Source organism: Triturus cristatus, chromosome 9, assembly GCF_964204655.1.
Source record: "Triturus cristatus chromosome 9, aTriCri1.1, whole genome shotgun sequence".
Lineage (NCBI taxonomy): Eukaryota > Metazoa > Chordata > Amphibia > Caudata > Salamandridae > Triturus > Triturus cristatus.
This window is the reverse complement of record NC_140592.1, coordinates 406113691-406130411: the sequence shown is the minus strand read 5'-3', so window position 1 is coordinate 406130411 and position 16721 is coordinate 406113691.

Here is a 16721-nt window from a genome sequence, read left to right as displayed (position 1 = left end):
TAGCCCATGTGCACTGTAACACCACCCGTGAATATGTCATGCCACACTTGCCTTCGCACAGGTTATATTGCCCCATCTAACGTGCCTTCCTCGATGCCTATGTTATAACGCACAGCGCTATGCCATACATATTACAATCTGGGATCCATATCTTTGTCAGAGTGCATATGCAACGTTACACTCCCCACCACATATTTTATATTACAACTTTGGAGACTAGTTAGGTTACACAACCCTGCCCTGTGCATATTACACTCCAAGGCGCATATCGCATAGCACACGCTAGTGCCTGTGCTATCTCGCGCTCTCCAATGAATCTGTCATTGCGCACAATGTATTGCATATTATATTTCACGCCCCGGTTCATCTTATATCACACTTTTTGGTGCATAGTTTATACCATATACTACATCTAGTTTTCATTTTCAATCGTGCTCTCAGGACTATGTTCTATATAACACTGCGTCCACCTACCCTTTTCACGGGAATTACATTTTGCGATGGGGGTGGAGGGTCAGGGGGTGTTTCTGCCAAGTGAGCCCGGAGTCACAGTCACAAACGTACTCTTCTTCCTGAATAAAAGTGAGATTATGCTGCATACTTGTTAATATTTTAACAAGACACACATTTTAAAAACAATAAAGTTCCTAATACCCACCTTCTCTGGACAGTTAGCTTGCTGCCCCATCCACCTCCTCCCTATCCTCTGTTGTCTGAATCCATGGACTAGCCTCCTCCCTCCTGCCATGCATGGTCTGATGTGCTGCCACTGCCCTCCATTTAGCATGATGTACCAGTCCACTCCTCCTGCCCTCCATTGCCCAATTCTATGGCCCATCATTGACCTCCTGCTTAGCCTCTGTGCTTAGCTTACTGCCCCTATTCTCCTTCCCCCTGCCCTCCGATGTGTTTGCGCATGCACCTGCTCCATCCTTTTTGCCCACCATGTTCCAAGGACCTGCCACTCCTATCTACTCTGAGTGTTCTGTTGAGCTGCCACTCCCCTCCCACCTGCCTAGCATTGTCAGATGACTGTAACCTGTCCCTGCCACCTCCAACCTGCCTGTCCACATGCCATGCCCCTATCCCCTTCCTCCTGTCCTCCATGGTCCATTTTACTGCCACACCCTTCTGCCCTCCCTGGTCTGTTGTGCTGCAACTGCTCCTCCTGCCTGCCCTGCGCGGTCTGTTGTGAGGTCCCTTCCTCTGAACTCTCTTGTCTGTGCCCAAGTCCTCTCCCTCCCTTCTTTCCTCCATGGTCCTTTGTGAATGCCCCTGCACCCTCCTTCTTGCCCATCGTAGCCATTGTGCTGCCACTAACCCTCCCGCTTGCCATGCATGGTCTTCTGTGCTGCCATGGCCCCTCCCACCTTCCCTGTGTGGTCAGCTAGCTGCCCCTGACCCCCTCCCACCTTCCCTCCATGTTCTGTGTGTATGCCATCATAGTCTCATTGTTGCTCTCCATGGTGTGTCTTGTTTCTAGTGCCCATCCTGCCTGACCTCCATGGTCATCTTGCTGCTCCTGCCCTGCCCCTTTGCCCCCAGCCCTCTGTTTCCATGTGCAGACCCCCTATTCCCTCCCTCCTGGCTTGTCTGTTCCATTGTAATGCCCCTGATCCGTCCCTCCTGCCATTTACGGTCTGTTATGCTGCAGCTTTCTCTCCTGTCTGTCCATTATGGTCAGCTAGCTACCATTGCCTCTTTCCCATCTGTTCTCTGTTGTCCATGTGCATGGTCCTGTCCCTTCCCTATTGCTTTCTATGGATTGTTGTGCTGCACTCCCGTCCCCCATGCCCTGTGTGGTGTATTGTGCTGCTGCAAACCCTGATGCCTGCCCTGTAGGGTCCGTTTGGTGCACCTCTCCATGTCCCTCCTGTCCTCTGTTATCCGAGTCCATGTCCCTACTCCAATTCCTCCTGCCTACCATGATCCAATGTACCATACATGCGAACATTTTGAACTTGGTAAGAGGGAGATTTTGAACAAAAACTGGGATATTGATTTGCCCCTTTGAGTTACATTGAAAAAGAGGAGATTGTAGACAGGAGACAGATCAAATAAAGCCTATTTGAGCTTAAAAACATTGGACGTTTCCTGGCTGAAATGGGTCTGTTGGCATGTATGGTTGTATTACCACTGCCTCTTCCTTCTGCCCACAATGGTCTATTATATTGCCACAGCCTCTCTTGCCAGTCCTGTATTGTTGGTTTGTTGCCCCTGCCCCCCTTTCCACTGCCCTCCATAGTCTGTTGTGCTGCCTCAGCCCTTCCTGCCTGCCCAGTGTGGTCAAATTGTTGCCTCTGCACTGTCCTACCTGCCTTCAATTTTCAGAGTCCATGCCCCTGGCCTCTGCCTCTCAACAGTATCCCAATGAACAACTAGATTGCTAACATTCTATGGGGCAGATTTATGAGCCCCTTGCGCCACTTTTGCGTCACTTTTTCCATGTTAAAAGTGACGCAAAAGTGGCGCAAGGGGCTCATAAATCTGCCCTTATATTTATTACAAAAGTGTGGAACGCCTGACGTCATCTTGATGTAATCAAAACTGTAATACCTAGAGCATTTTCTTTAGAAATTACATATATGAGAGGGTCTTATTTGCATCAAAATTATGGTTGTGCTCTAAAAAACTAAAATGAGGACATATTTTCTAAGTTTTCAAATAGCGACAAAGAACTTTTAAATTATTTGTAATCTTTATGTTTTTTTATCCAGTTGACCACTTGATTAAATGTTGCACTTGGGGGAGAAGATGTGGTGTTACTTCCACAGCTGCAGACTTTGGAACTGGGGAACCAGGTTGGAGTTTCTGCTTCAGCTCAACATTTTGTGATTCTGGTCAAATCACTTAATCTCCCCATGTCTACAACCAAAATGAATTTGATCTTGTGTGATGTAACCAATGCTCATGAAAGCACTCCAATACCTGACAAGTCTGCACTATATAAAACTGCAAATACACAATAAATAAGTGTTTTGCACACTACTGTCATTGGGCTACATGTGGGCTACATCTGGGTGATATTTGTGCTGTATTTGGGCTCTTTTGTCTCTGGTGGCCATCTTGGGAGATTTATTTGTTATGAAGCTTCCTAATTTCCTCATTTACTGCAGTCTACTCAGTAGGAAATGCTTTCAGTTTTTTACTTTGATTCCATCTGGAAGGTATTCAGCTATGTCACACATTTGCCATAAATTCTGAATGTTAGCACTCTAGTTGCTCATAAGATCACTGTAGTAAAGCTACTGCTCTCCAGGGAAGTCTGCTGCTGGTATTCAAAGTGCATGTTTCAGTCTCCATGTCAAATTTTTTTTATGAAATAGAAGAGGATTTGAGAAGTAAAAATGTGCCCTAATTTTTCTTTCTGCAGCACTAATCATAATTTCTATGGCAAAATGAACCCCCTCATTTTGTTCCTTTGTAAATTAAATGTTTTAAGTGTTACCACTTTATTCCAATCAAGATGGCTTCAGGTGTGCCATACTTTTGTCATAAGTAGGACTGTTAGCGCTCTAGTTGTTCTTTAGAACACTCTGGGAAGCTGCAGTAGAACACAAAGGAATCAACTTAGAGTCTCTGCCCTTGTTAGATGTACATGTTTTACTGAGAATGTCAGGCTTCATTCTCACATGACTGAGAAAGATAATGTGAATTTACAGAAAATATGCTCTCTGTTTAGCTTATAGATCACCTTCCAAACCTCTGTGGGAAAAGCATGAGAAAATAGTTTTCTCTCAAACATGATTCATGACATCACAGCAGAAGGCTTTTTCACATGGTAAAATCACCTTAGAACACACCACAATTCCTAAAATGAGTATGGTACCATCAGCAAATGATTTATAATGTAACTAAAGTCTTAAAACCTTCTACTAACTGCAATGCTTTTTAATGAGGTGCTATCATGTATATTGGTCCCAAGATGGCTGCCAACACTTCTTGGATGAAGTACTGACAGCCAATCAGATCTCACGATGAGATGTGTGGTTAGGCTCCGCCCAGATATATCTATCTTTTTAACTCTAATTTTCTCAGGAACTACTGAACGGATTTACACCATTTAAGCAAAAGGCACGAGTCCGAACTGAGGACTACTTCTTTGGCAAATTTGGTGTAATTCCGTTTAGCAGTTCGGGCTGTAGCTGCGTCAACAGGTCCTATGGGAAAATGCATGGGGAAAACGCGTTTTAGGACCCCCCTTTTTTCTCGGCCCCGCTTGATGAATCACTGTGACATTTTCAGGATAGGAGCGGACCGGAGCTGGCCAAAAGTTTGGAAAATTTTGCGAAGATTCGTCAATCGCCGCCAACGTTATTCCAAATAGAATGTTGCGGATTTCCTATGGGGAATAGGTCCTAACTATAACTACCTACTGGCGACTGCCAGTAGGTAATATATATATATATATTCAGTGAAAAAACCATAGGTTTCACACATGTTATAGTTAGCTGGACATTTCACTCGTAAAAAACCAATGAAATTTTCCCGTTATAGTTAGTTCAGCTAACTATAACTCGCGCGCCCGCAATGCACTGCTGATCACGTCACATATTACATCACTCATGACATGGTCAGTGACATCACTCATGCCATCACTGATGACATCTCAAATGACATCACTGATGACATCACTCATGACATCATCCAGTGAATGTGTGTTTTTCTGAAAATTAAATATGTTTTATATATGTATATCTCAAGGTCGATGGAAGAATAAATGGGTATATAAGTGTCTAAATGGATGATTTGTTTTTGATTGTGTAACTGACTGATTAAGTGTATCTTAGTGAATACATGGCTTAGTGAGTAATGTTTAAATATGTCAATATCTGTATCAGTCTCTCACTTTGTGTATAAGTGGCTGCATGGGTTGGTGAGTAGCTACATGAGTGTCTATATAGGTTATTAGTTGGTTTTTTGAGTATCAGTGTCTATATGGTTCGGTGGGGGGTATTACGTAGTGCATAGGTGCATGAATGAGTGACTTACTGTTTGTATGTGTTGAAGACAGCATATGTGCAGGACTGTATGGGTGGAAGAGTGTGTGTATGGGTGTGTTAGTGAGTGAATGGCTGTCTGAATAGTGTCTTTATGAGTAACTACATATGTTTTAAACTAGTATATGTGACTATTGGTGTATATAAGTGAGTATATGTGAGAGTGAGAGATTGAAAGAGTTCCTGTATGAATAAGTATGTGTTTCTATAAGTGTTTGTTTAAAAGACTAAGTATGTGTAAGTTTCTGTAGAAGTAAGTGTGGTGGTGTGTGTATAACTGTATATGCAAGTAAATGTATGTTTCTTTTTTTTTCATGAGTGACTATGTGTGTCAGTAACTCTGTGGATGAGTGGCATTGTGTAACAGGATGTATTGGTGTATGAGTACATATGATGTGTGAGTACACAAATGAGTGACTGTACAGGACTGTTGGTGAATGAGTGGATGTGTATGTGGTTCTTAGAATTATTGAAGAGGTTGTTGTAATTGGTATTGGTATGTCCATTTTTTTGAAAATTTCAGTCTCTATTTTTGAATGTGTGTATCAAAGGTTATATTAGGGTGAGAAGAGGTCTGCCACTCTATCACAAGGATGATGTCATCAGTGATGTCATCAGTGATGTCATTTGAGATGTCATCAGTGATGTCATGAGTGATGTCACTGACCATGTCATGAGTGATGTAATATGTGACGTGATCAGCAGTGCATTGCGGGCGCGCGAGATATAGTTAGCTGAACTAACTATAACGGGAAAATTTCATTGGTTTTTTACGAGTGAAATGTCCAGCTAACTATAACATGTGTGAACCTATGGTTTTTTCACTGAATTTGCAAGGTTTTTTAAATGCTAATTCCTAACTATAACATGTGTGAAACCTATGGTTTTTTCAGTGAATTTGCAAGGTTTTTTTAATGCTAATCCCTAACTATAACATGTGTGAAACCTATGGTTTTTTCAGTGAATTTGCAAGGTTTTTTTAATGCTAATCCCTAACTATAACGTGTGTGAAGCACACTTACTACTCTTTTTTTTGGCAAGTGATAAACACTTTTACAGACTGACACATTATGAATCCACTTTTCAGATTCTGATAAAAGCACATGTCCAAACTGCTTTTTCATACCAGCACCATGTGTAACCTGGGTGACTGACTACACTCCAGCAAGGGCAACCAGCCTTAGTAATGCTGAATGTATTTGCATTACTGACTGAAACCTCAAACCCCACTCGGTTGTGAATACTGTGCATGATTCCACAGGATAACCAGCTGGCTGTGTGCTAAGAGTCTGCTTCTGCATACAAAAAAATGGCTCCCCCTTTCCATCTAATGCAAATGTAAAATCACCAGAGCAATACCAAACAGCTTTCTTAGACCAGCAACATGTGTAACCTGGGTGACTCACTACACTCCAGCAAGGGCAACCAGCCTCACTGATGCTGAATGTATTTGCATTACTGAGTGCAGTCTCAAACCCTTAAAGTATTCCTTATTTTTACCAGTACACCTTAAATTTTCGTGAAAACATAGTCCATATTATTTTACATGTTCCTCACATTTAAATTTCTCCCAAAACAGAAAATAATAAACACAACTTCAACAAAAGGAATTCCAATTCTATTATTCATTTCTTAATTTACCATATACATCCCCTCTCAAACTCTAAACTCACCTTTAAAATTAGTTAGTTGTGAAAGAAATGTGGCACTCAAACAGCAGATTATCAGAACCAGGATCTCTGTTCTCTACACCTCTCTCCTCTCAGCAGAACCAGATAATGGCAAAGTTTCCCTCTATTTTTCCACACATATACATGTAAGTTTCAAATCTCAGTGCTTCCCCCTTTTTTTCAAATGTAATCACACATTTCTATTGGTTAAAAACCAACCCTTTTCCAAAAGTACCCTTCCACCAACTTGACTTCTGCCTAGTACCCATCCCCCAACTTGACTTCTGCCTGCTACCATAGCAACAGCTCATGGAACACTGCTGTGTAGAGTCAGGTCAGAAGTTCACCAAACAATGTTTCATTTCCAAAGAGCAGGAGTGCTTGACTTTTCAAACCTAACAGCAAATCCATAGTACTGTTCTTTGGTAACACATTTTTCTGTACCAATACAAAACATGCTTCTATAAATTTACACATACAGCCTAGTTTTTATTCTAGAATGGTATGAAACAGCCAATCAGTTTAAAAAAAAATATATATATGTTTGCCTCCATTTCCAAACTGTCTTTCATTTCTTTTTTCCATTCTACTGAATTACACCTCCTAAGTGCACCCAGTTCTCCTTTGAAGATGTTCACAGTGTGGATTGTAGGGCACAGCTATGTCTTCTGGAGTGAAAAGTATGCAGAGAAAACAGATATGGTGAGAGACCTTGCTTTGCCAAATGTAGACATTAAATGGATTGGTCAGAGAGGGTTAAAGTGGCACCAATTGATGCCATTGGTGAAATCCTTCATGCAAAACCAACACCCTGACCTCATAATAGTGCACTGTGGTGGCAATGACCTAGGCACTTTGACTGGGGTAGGTCTGGAAATGCTTATGAAGGAGACCTTTGCACAACTGTTTTCACTTTTCCCTAAAACTGCCTTTGTGTTTTCTAACATATGCCAAAGGCAAAAATGGAACTGGTCCAATCATTTCTGTCCACAGATTGACAAAGCAAGAAAACACGTCAACAAATCTGTTTCTGCTTTCCTCCGAGACTATGGTATGGGATCCATTTACCACAACAACTTGCGTTACAACATGCAAGACATTTATAGAGGAGATGGTGTGCACTTCAATGATGAAGGGAACAGAGTCTTCCTCTTGAACCTTAGACTCTGCATCGGTACTTACTTGTAGGTACCACTAAAAAATCACTTCATAAACACAACGGCTCTTTTTAGAGCCCCCTAATATCTAAACACTTAAATCTGAATTTTATTTCTTTTTTTATTTTTTTTTCTACCGTACGCGTACGGTAAGCTTACCGTAAGCTTACCGTACGCGTACCCCGCGATTTTTTTTAAAATCAATAAATGTTTTTTTTGTACTTTTCTGTCCTTCTTTGACCCCCTTTCAAATGTTAGGGGGTCTGTAACTCTCCTCATTGCCCCCTTTTCAAATTATCACCCTTTTTTTTCTGTGTGAAACACACAAAATGGCGGCCGCCGCTTCCTGGTTTCGACCGATTCGAATGTTTACTAAGATCTAACAGCCAATCAGAATCGCGCTCGCGCACGCCACCGTACGCGTACGGTAAGCGCACCGTAAGCGCACCGTAAGCGCACCGTAAGCTGTCACAGATATATATATTGATTTAAATGCTATTTTCTCAGAATCTACTGAACAGATTTACACCAAACCTACAAAAGGCACTTCCTTGACCTGAGGACTACCTCTCTGCCAAATTTCTAGTAATTCTGTTCAGCCGTTCGGGCTGTAGCTGTGTCTAAAGGTCCTATGGAAAAATGCATGGGAAAAATGCGTTTTGAGACCCCCCTTTTATCTCAGCCCCCGCTTGACGAATCCCCCCGAGACTTTCAGGGTAGGAGCGGAGCGTAGCGCCCCACCTATTTTGAAAAATTCGCGAGGATTCGTTGACCGGCGCCAAAGTTATTCAAAATAGAATGTTGCGGATTTCCTATGGAAACGTGGTCCTAACTATAACTACCTACTGGCGACCGCCAGTAGGTAATATCTATATATATATATTATCTACTGGCGGTCGCCAGTAGATAGTTATAGTTAGGACCGAGTTCCCATAGGAAATCTGAAAATTCTATTTTGAATAACTTTGGCGCCGGTTGACTTATCTTCGTGAAATTTTCAAAACTAATGGGGCGCTCCGCTCAGCTCCTGACCTGAAAGTCTTGGGGGGATTCGTCAAGCGGGGGCTGAGAAAAAAGGGGGGTCCCAAAACGCGTTTTCCCATGCATTTTCCCATAGGACCTTTAGTCGAAGGTACAGCCCGAACGGCTGAACAGAATTACTAGAAATTTGGCAAAGAGGTAGTCCTCAGGTCAGGCATGTGCCTTTTGCTTAAATGGTATAAATCCGTTCAGTAGTTCCTGAGAAAATCAAAAGTAAAATCACATATATATCTGGGCGGAGCCTAACCACACATCTCATCGTGAGATCTTATTGGCTGTCAGCACTTCATCCAAGAAGTGTTGGCAGCCATCTTGGGACCAATATACATGATAGCACCTCATTAAAAAGCGTTGCAGTTAATAGAAGGTTTTAGGACTTTAGTTACATTATAAATCATTTGTTGATGGTACCATAATCATTTTAGGAATTGTTGTGTGTTCTAAGGTGATTTTACCATGTGAAAAAGCCTTCTGCTGTGATATCACGAATCATGTTTGAGAGAAAACTATTTTCTCATGCTTTTCCCACAGAGGTTTGGAAGGTGATCTATAAGCTAACTGAGAGCATATTTTCTGTAAATTCACATTATCTTTCTCAGTCATGTGAGAATGAAGTCTGACATTCTCAGTAAAACATGTACATCCAACAAGGGCAGAGACTGTCAGTTGATTCCTTTGTGTTCTACTGCAGCTTCCCAGAGTGTTCTAAAGAACAACTTGAGCGCTAACAGTCCTACTTATGACAAACGTATGGCACACCTGAAGCCATCTTGGTTGGAATAAAGTGGTAATTCTTAAAACATTTAATTTAAAAAGGAACAAAATGAGGGGGTTCATTTTGCCATAGAAAGTATGATTAGTGCTGCAGAAAGAAAAATTAGGGCACATTTCGAGTGACTTCTCAAATCCTCTTCTATTTCATTAAAAAATTCTGACATGCAGACTGAAACATGCACTTTCAATACCAGCAGCAGACTTCCCTGGTGAGCAGTAGCTTTACTACAGTGATCTAATAAGCAACTAGAGTGCTAACATTCTGAATTTATGGCCAATTTGTGACACATCTGAATGCCTTCTTGATGGAATCAAAATAAAAAACTGAAAGTATTTCCTACTGAGGAGACTGTAATAAATGAGGAGATTAGGAAACATCATAACAAATAAGTCTCCCAAAATCGCCACCAGAGACAAAAGAGCCCAAATGTAGCCCAAATATCACCCAGATGTAGCCCAAGTATAGCCCAATGACAGAATGTCCCAGAGTGTTCTAACGAACAACTAGAGCGCTAACAGTCTTACTTATGACAAAAATATGGCACACCTGAAGTCATCTTTAATGGAATAGAGTGGTAACACTTAAAACATTTAATTTACAAAGGAACACAATGAGGGGATTCATTTTGCCATAGAAATTATGATGAGTGCTGCAGAAAGAAAAATTAGGGCACATTTTGACTTCTCAAATCCTCTTCTATGTTATAAAAAAATTCTGACATGCAGACTGAAAAATGCACTTAGAATACCAGCAGCAGACTTCCCAGGTGAGCAGTAGGTTTACTACAGTGATCTAATGAGCAACTAGAGTGCTAACATTCAGAATTTATGGCAAATGTGTGACACATCTGAATGCCTTCTTGATGGAACCAAGTAAAAAACTGAAAGTATTTGCTACTGAGGAGACTGCAGTAAATGAGGAAATTAGGAAACTTCATAACAAATAAATCTCCCAAGATGGCCACCAGAGACAAAAGAGCCCAAATGTAGCCCAAATATCACCCAGATGTAGCCCAAGTATATCCCAATGACAGAATGTCCCAGAGTGTTCTTAAGAACAACTAGAGCGCTTACTGTCTTACTTATGACAAAAGTATGGCACACCTGAAGCCATCTTGATTGGAATAAACTGGTAACACTTAAAACATTTAATTTAAAAAGGAACACAATGAGGGGGTTCATTTTACCATAGAAATTATGATTAGTGCTGAAGAAAGAAAAATTAGGGCACATTTTGAGTGACTTCTCAAATCCTCTTCTATTTCATTAAACAATTCTGATATGCAGACTGAAACATGCACTTTTAATACCAGCAGCAGACTTCCGTCGTGAGCAGTAGCTTTACTATAGTGATCTAATGAGCAACTAGAGTGCTAACATTCAGAATTTATGGCACATGTGTGACAAATCTGAATACCTTCTTGATGGAATCAAAGTAAAAAACTGAAAGCATTTCCTACTGAGGAGACTGCAGTAAATGAGGAAATTAGGAAACTTAATAACAAATAAATCTCCCAAGATGGCCACCAGACACAAAAGAGCCTAGATGTAGCCCACATGTAGCCCAATGACATAAGTGTGCAAAACACTTATTTTTTGTGTATTTGCAGTTTTATATAGTGCAGACTTGTCAGGTATTGGAATGCTTTACATGAGCATTGGTTACATCACACAAGATCAAATTCATTTTGGTTGTAGACATGGGGAGATTAAGTGATTTGACCACAATCACAGAATGTTGAGCTGAAGCAGAAACTCCAACCTGGTTCCCCAGTTGCAAGGTCTGCAGCTCTGGAAGTAACACCACATCCTCTCGCCAAGGTGCAATATTTAATCAAGTGGTCAACTGGATAAAAAAACATAAAGATTACAAAAAATTTAAAAGTTCTTTGTCGCTATTTGAAAACTCAGAAAAGATGTCCTCATTTTAGTTTTTTAGAGCACTAACCATAATTTTGACGCACATAAGACCCTCTCATATATGTCATTTCTAAAGGAAATACTCTAGGTATTACAGTTTTGATTACATCAAGATGACGTCAGGCGTTCCACACTTTTGTAATAAATATAGAATGTTAGCAATCTAGTTGTTCATTGGGATACTGTTGAGAGGCAGAGGCCAGGGGCACGGACTCTGAAAATTGAAGGCAGGTAGGAGAGTGCAGAGGCAACAATTTGACCACACTGGGCAGGCAGGAAGGGCAGTGGCAGCACAACAGACTATGGAGGGCAGTGGAAAGGGGGGCAGGGGCAACAAACCAACAATACAGGACTGGCAAGAGAGGCTGTGGCAATATAATAGACCATTGTGGGCAGATGGAAGAGGCAGTGGTAATACAACCATACATGCCAACAGCCTCATTTCAGCCAGGAAACGTCCAATGTTTTTAAGCTCAAATGGGCTTTATTTGATCTGTCTCCTGTCTACAATCTCCTCTTTTTCAATGTAACTCAAAGGGGAAAATCAATACCCCAGTTTTTTTTCAAAATCTCCCTCTTACCAAGTTTAAAATGTTCGCAAGTATGGTACATTGAATCATGGTAGGCAGGAGGATTTGGGGTAGGGACATGGACTCGGATAACAGAGGACAGGAGGGACATGGAGAGGTGCACCAAACTGACCCTACAGGGCAGGCATCAGGGTTTGCAGCAGCACAATACACCACACAGCACATGCGGGACGGGAGTGCAGCACAACAATCCATAGAAAGCAATAGGGAGGGGACAGGACCATGCACATGGACAACAGAGAACAGATGGGAAAGAGGCAATGGTAGCTAGCTGACCATAATGGACAGACAGGAGAGAAAGCTGCAGCATAACAGACCATAAATGGCAGGAGGGACGGATCAGGGGCATTACAATGGCAGCACAGAAGACCATGCATGGCAAGCGGGAGGGTTAGTGGCAGCACAATGGCTATGATGGGCAAGAAGGAGGGTGCAGGGGCATGCACAAAGGACCATGGAGGATAGAAGGGAGGGTCAAGACCTGGGCACAGACAATAGAGTTCAGGGGAAGGGGCCTCACAACAGACCGTGCTGGGCAGGCAGGAGGAGCAGTTGCAGCACAACAGATCAGGGAGGGAAGAAGGGTGTGGCAGTAAAATGGACCATGGAGGACAGGAGGAAGGGGATAGGAGGATGGCATGTGGACGGGCAGTGTGGAGGTGGCAGGGACAGGTTACAGTTATCTGACAATGCTTGGCAGGTGGGAGGGGAGTGGCAGCTCAACAGAACACTCAGAGTAGATAGGAGTGGCAGGTCCATGGAACATAGTGGGCAAAAAGGATGGAGCAGGGGCATGCACAAAGACATCGGAGGGCAGGGGGAAGGAGAATAGGGGCAGCAAGCTAAGCACAGAGGCTAAGCAGGAGGTCAATGATGGGCCATAGAATTGGGCAATGGAGGGCAGGAGGAGTGGACTGGTACATCATGCTAAATGGAGGGCAGTGGCAGCACATCAGACCATGCATGGCAGGAGGGAGGAGGCTAGTCCATGGATTCCGACAACAGAGGATAGGGATGAGGTGGATGGGGCAGCAAGCTAACTGTTCAGAGAAGGTGGGTATTAGGAACTTTATTGTTTTTAAAATGTGTGTCTGTGCGAACTACTTAAAATATGAACAAGTATGCAGCATAATCTCACTTTTATTCAGGAAGAAGAGGACGTTTGTGACTGTGACTCCGGGCTCCCTTGGCAGAAACACCCCCTGACCCTCCACCCCCATCGCAAAATGTAATGCCCGTGAAAAGGGTAGGTGGACGCAGTGTTATATAGAACATAGTCCTGAGAGCACGATTGAAAATGAAAACTAGATGTAGTATATGGTATAAACTATGCACCAAAAAGTGTGATATAAGATGAACCGGGGCGTGAAATATAATATGCAATAAATTGTGCGCAATGACAGATTCATTGGAGAGCGCGAGATAGCACAGGCACTGGCGCGTGCTATGCGATATGCGCCTTGGAGTGTAATATGCACAGGGCAGTGTTGTGTAACATAACTAGTCTCTAAAGTTGTAACATAAAATATGTGCTGGGGAGTGTAACGTTGCATATTCACTGTGACAAAGATATGGATCCCAGATTGTAATATGTATGGCATAGCGCTGTGCGTTATAAAATATAGATCGAGGAAGGCACGTTAGATGGGGCAATATAACCCGAATGCAAGTGTGGCATGATATATTCACGGGGTGGTGTTACAGTGCACATGGGCTAGAGAGTGTCATAGCATACGCACTAGCTGGTGGAATACAACACAGAGGTGTGAGGCAATCGGCGGGCACTGGTGGGTGTAACACAGCATTGGGCTCAGCCAGGAGCACGCTGTGACTCTCAAGTGAGGTTCGTCTCCTTTCCAGAGAGTAAAATAAAAAGTATTACACATCCGGCAGTGGATGTGTTTTTTATTAACCGTGAGGGGGGTTTCTTGCATAGTTTGGTCGAATTTTTGTCGAATCCCCTTTGAACGGCTTGGTGTGCGTGTATATTAAATGTGCCCGTCAATAGCTACCCACGTTTGTATAAATAAACGACAAGGGTGTCTACTTGGAGAGTACCCACTGGCGGGGGCGCCGGGATTAGGCACGGTAGGGCGTCAGACACGTCAGAGCTCACTAGCAGTGTAAATACATTCCATGTGGATTCATTCTATGCATAGTCGCCTTTTAATGAATATCACGCAAATCGTCATGGTGATAGGTACATACGGTTTGTCCAGCATGTCCTAGGTGTTTCTATAAATATATATATTTTTAAAATAATAAAAAACAAAGGCCGGCCCCGGGGGATGGGGTCCCCGGAGCCATAAGTGGCCTTAGGAGGGGGGCAACGCAGCCCCCTCCTAAAGAATTTAAATAAAACAAAAGGCCATGACCCGGGGGTTGGGGTCCCCGGGGCCGATTAAGGCCTTGGGAGGGCCAAATTTTTTTTTTTCAACAAAACAAATTAGGGTGCAGGCCCCGGGGGATGGGGTCCCCAGGGCCAGTAAATTAGAAAAAGAAGGGGGGCCACACAGCCCTCCTTCTTAAAAAATATAAAATAAATAAAAGACCGGCATCGTGCTGGAGGCCACGCCCCCTCCTTGCAGCACTCTGCAAACGTGCCCCCTGGCCAGTTGTAAGTTGGGGAATTAATTCCCCTTCAATACTGAGGGTCCCTGAGGGCCAACTAGCCCAACAGGTATCTCCAATATGCGCCAGGGAGCTGCGTTGCAGACAGGTGTTCTGAGGCCATGCCCCTTTTTACACCTCCATGCAACGCAGCTCTGTGGTGCTTACTGGAGGTACCTAGTGGGCTAATTTGACCCTAGGGACCCTTAGAATTCAAGGGGACCTAATCTCTCAACTTAGAATGGCCACAGGTCGCGTTTACACAGTGGTGAAGGGAGAGGTTATATTAGGGTGAGAGGAGGTCTACCACTCTGTCACAAGGATAATGTCATCAGTGATGTCATTTGAGATGTCATCAGTGATGCATGAGTGATGTCACTGACCATGTCATGAGTGATGTAATATGTGACGTCATCAGTAGTGCATTGCGGGCGCGCGAGTTATAGTTAGCTGAACTAACTATAACGGGGGAATTTCAATGGTTTTTTACGAGTGAAATGTCCAGCTAACTATAACATGTGTGAAACCTTTGGTTTTTTCATTGAATTTCTAAGGTTTTTTAAATGCTAACTCCTAACTATAACGTGTGTGAAACCCATGGTTTTTTCAGTGAATTTGCAAGGTTTTTTAAATGCTAATTCCTAACTATAACGTGAGTGAAACCCATGTTTTTTTCAGTGAATTTGCAAGGTTTTTTAAATGCTATTTTTTTTTTCTTCTTTTTTTTTACATATTTTTATTTTAATTGTCTATCCTTTTTTAAAGACTATGGTTAAATTTTAAAAATTCTACAATATGTTTTTATTTTACAATTTTTTTAAAATAAACAGGTAAAATGTGTTAGTATAACTTTTTTTTTTTGTTTTTCCATTTTTTTTTTTTAAACGTACGCGTACGGTAAGCGCACGTGTTGCTTTAATTACGTTAGATTTCTACACTGTTTGCGTTCATTTACGCAATTTGCGTATACGCACGTCACGCGCGCACAGCGTTTAACGCGTACGCTGCCCGCGCATGTTACGCGGAAGTGGAGGGGCGTGCCTGTTGTGCGCATGGGCGCGTGCGTGTGTCTTTTTTACGCGCATGCGTACTTTTGCCGTAAGCGCACCGTAAGCGTAACGTAAGCGTACGGTAGGTCATGTGATCATGAAACACAACTTTTGATTGGTAGAAACTACTTTCAGTTCTAGAACTCTCCTACACCACACCCATTCCCCTCATTTCTGCTTGTGATCCCTTAGGAGAAGGAGCTGGGTTGTCTTTGTGATACGATGGCAGAACAGCAGAGCTCTTCTGAGAGTGAGGCTAGCAGCACTACCTTGAGGCAGAGAGCGAGGAAACAAAAGACCTCTTACGTATGGGAGTATTTTTCTTTTCCAGAAGGCCAGCAAAAGGTAAATGCACCCTTAGTGACTTGTAAGCTGTGTAAGCGTGTACTTTCAAGAGGGAATCCTGACAGGAAGTATTCCTTTGGGAATCATACCATGATAAGACACCTTAAGGATGTACACAGAAGGACACATGCTCGACTTACTGAAGGTAACCCTTCAGTAAATCAACCAAGCACATCCACAGCAGCTCAGCCTGGACCATCATCTGCAGTGCCGAGTCCTTCTTCTGCAGGTCAGGTGAGCCCTTCATCTGTGGGGGGAGCATCTCCTTTTTCTGGTCCTCTGGAAATTAACCCTCGGTTTGCGAGGGTTGAAGTACGGTGCGCCACTTGTCATGATCTAATTACTTATAGGGAGACCAGTATTTCCCTAGTGAACAATAAAATAGATCAGCACACTTGTCGTACCATCTAATATTCCCAATCTTTCTTTCCTCTGTCCCTGCATGAACACAACGGCTCTTTTAAGAGCCAACCTTACCTTTCATCTATTTTTTATATATGTTTTTAAAACCTTTTTTTTTTTTTACCGTACGCGTATTTTTTTTTTTTTTTTTTAAAAACACTAA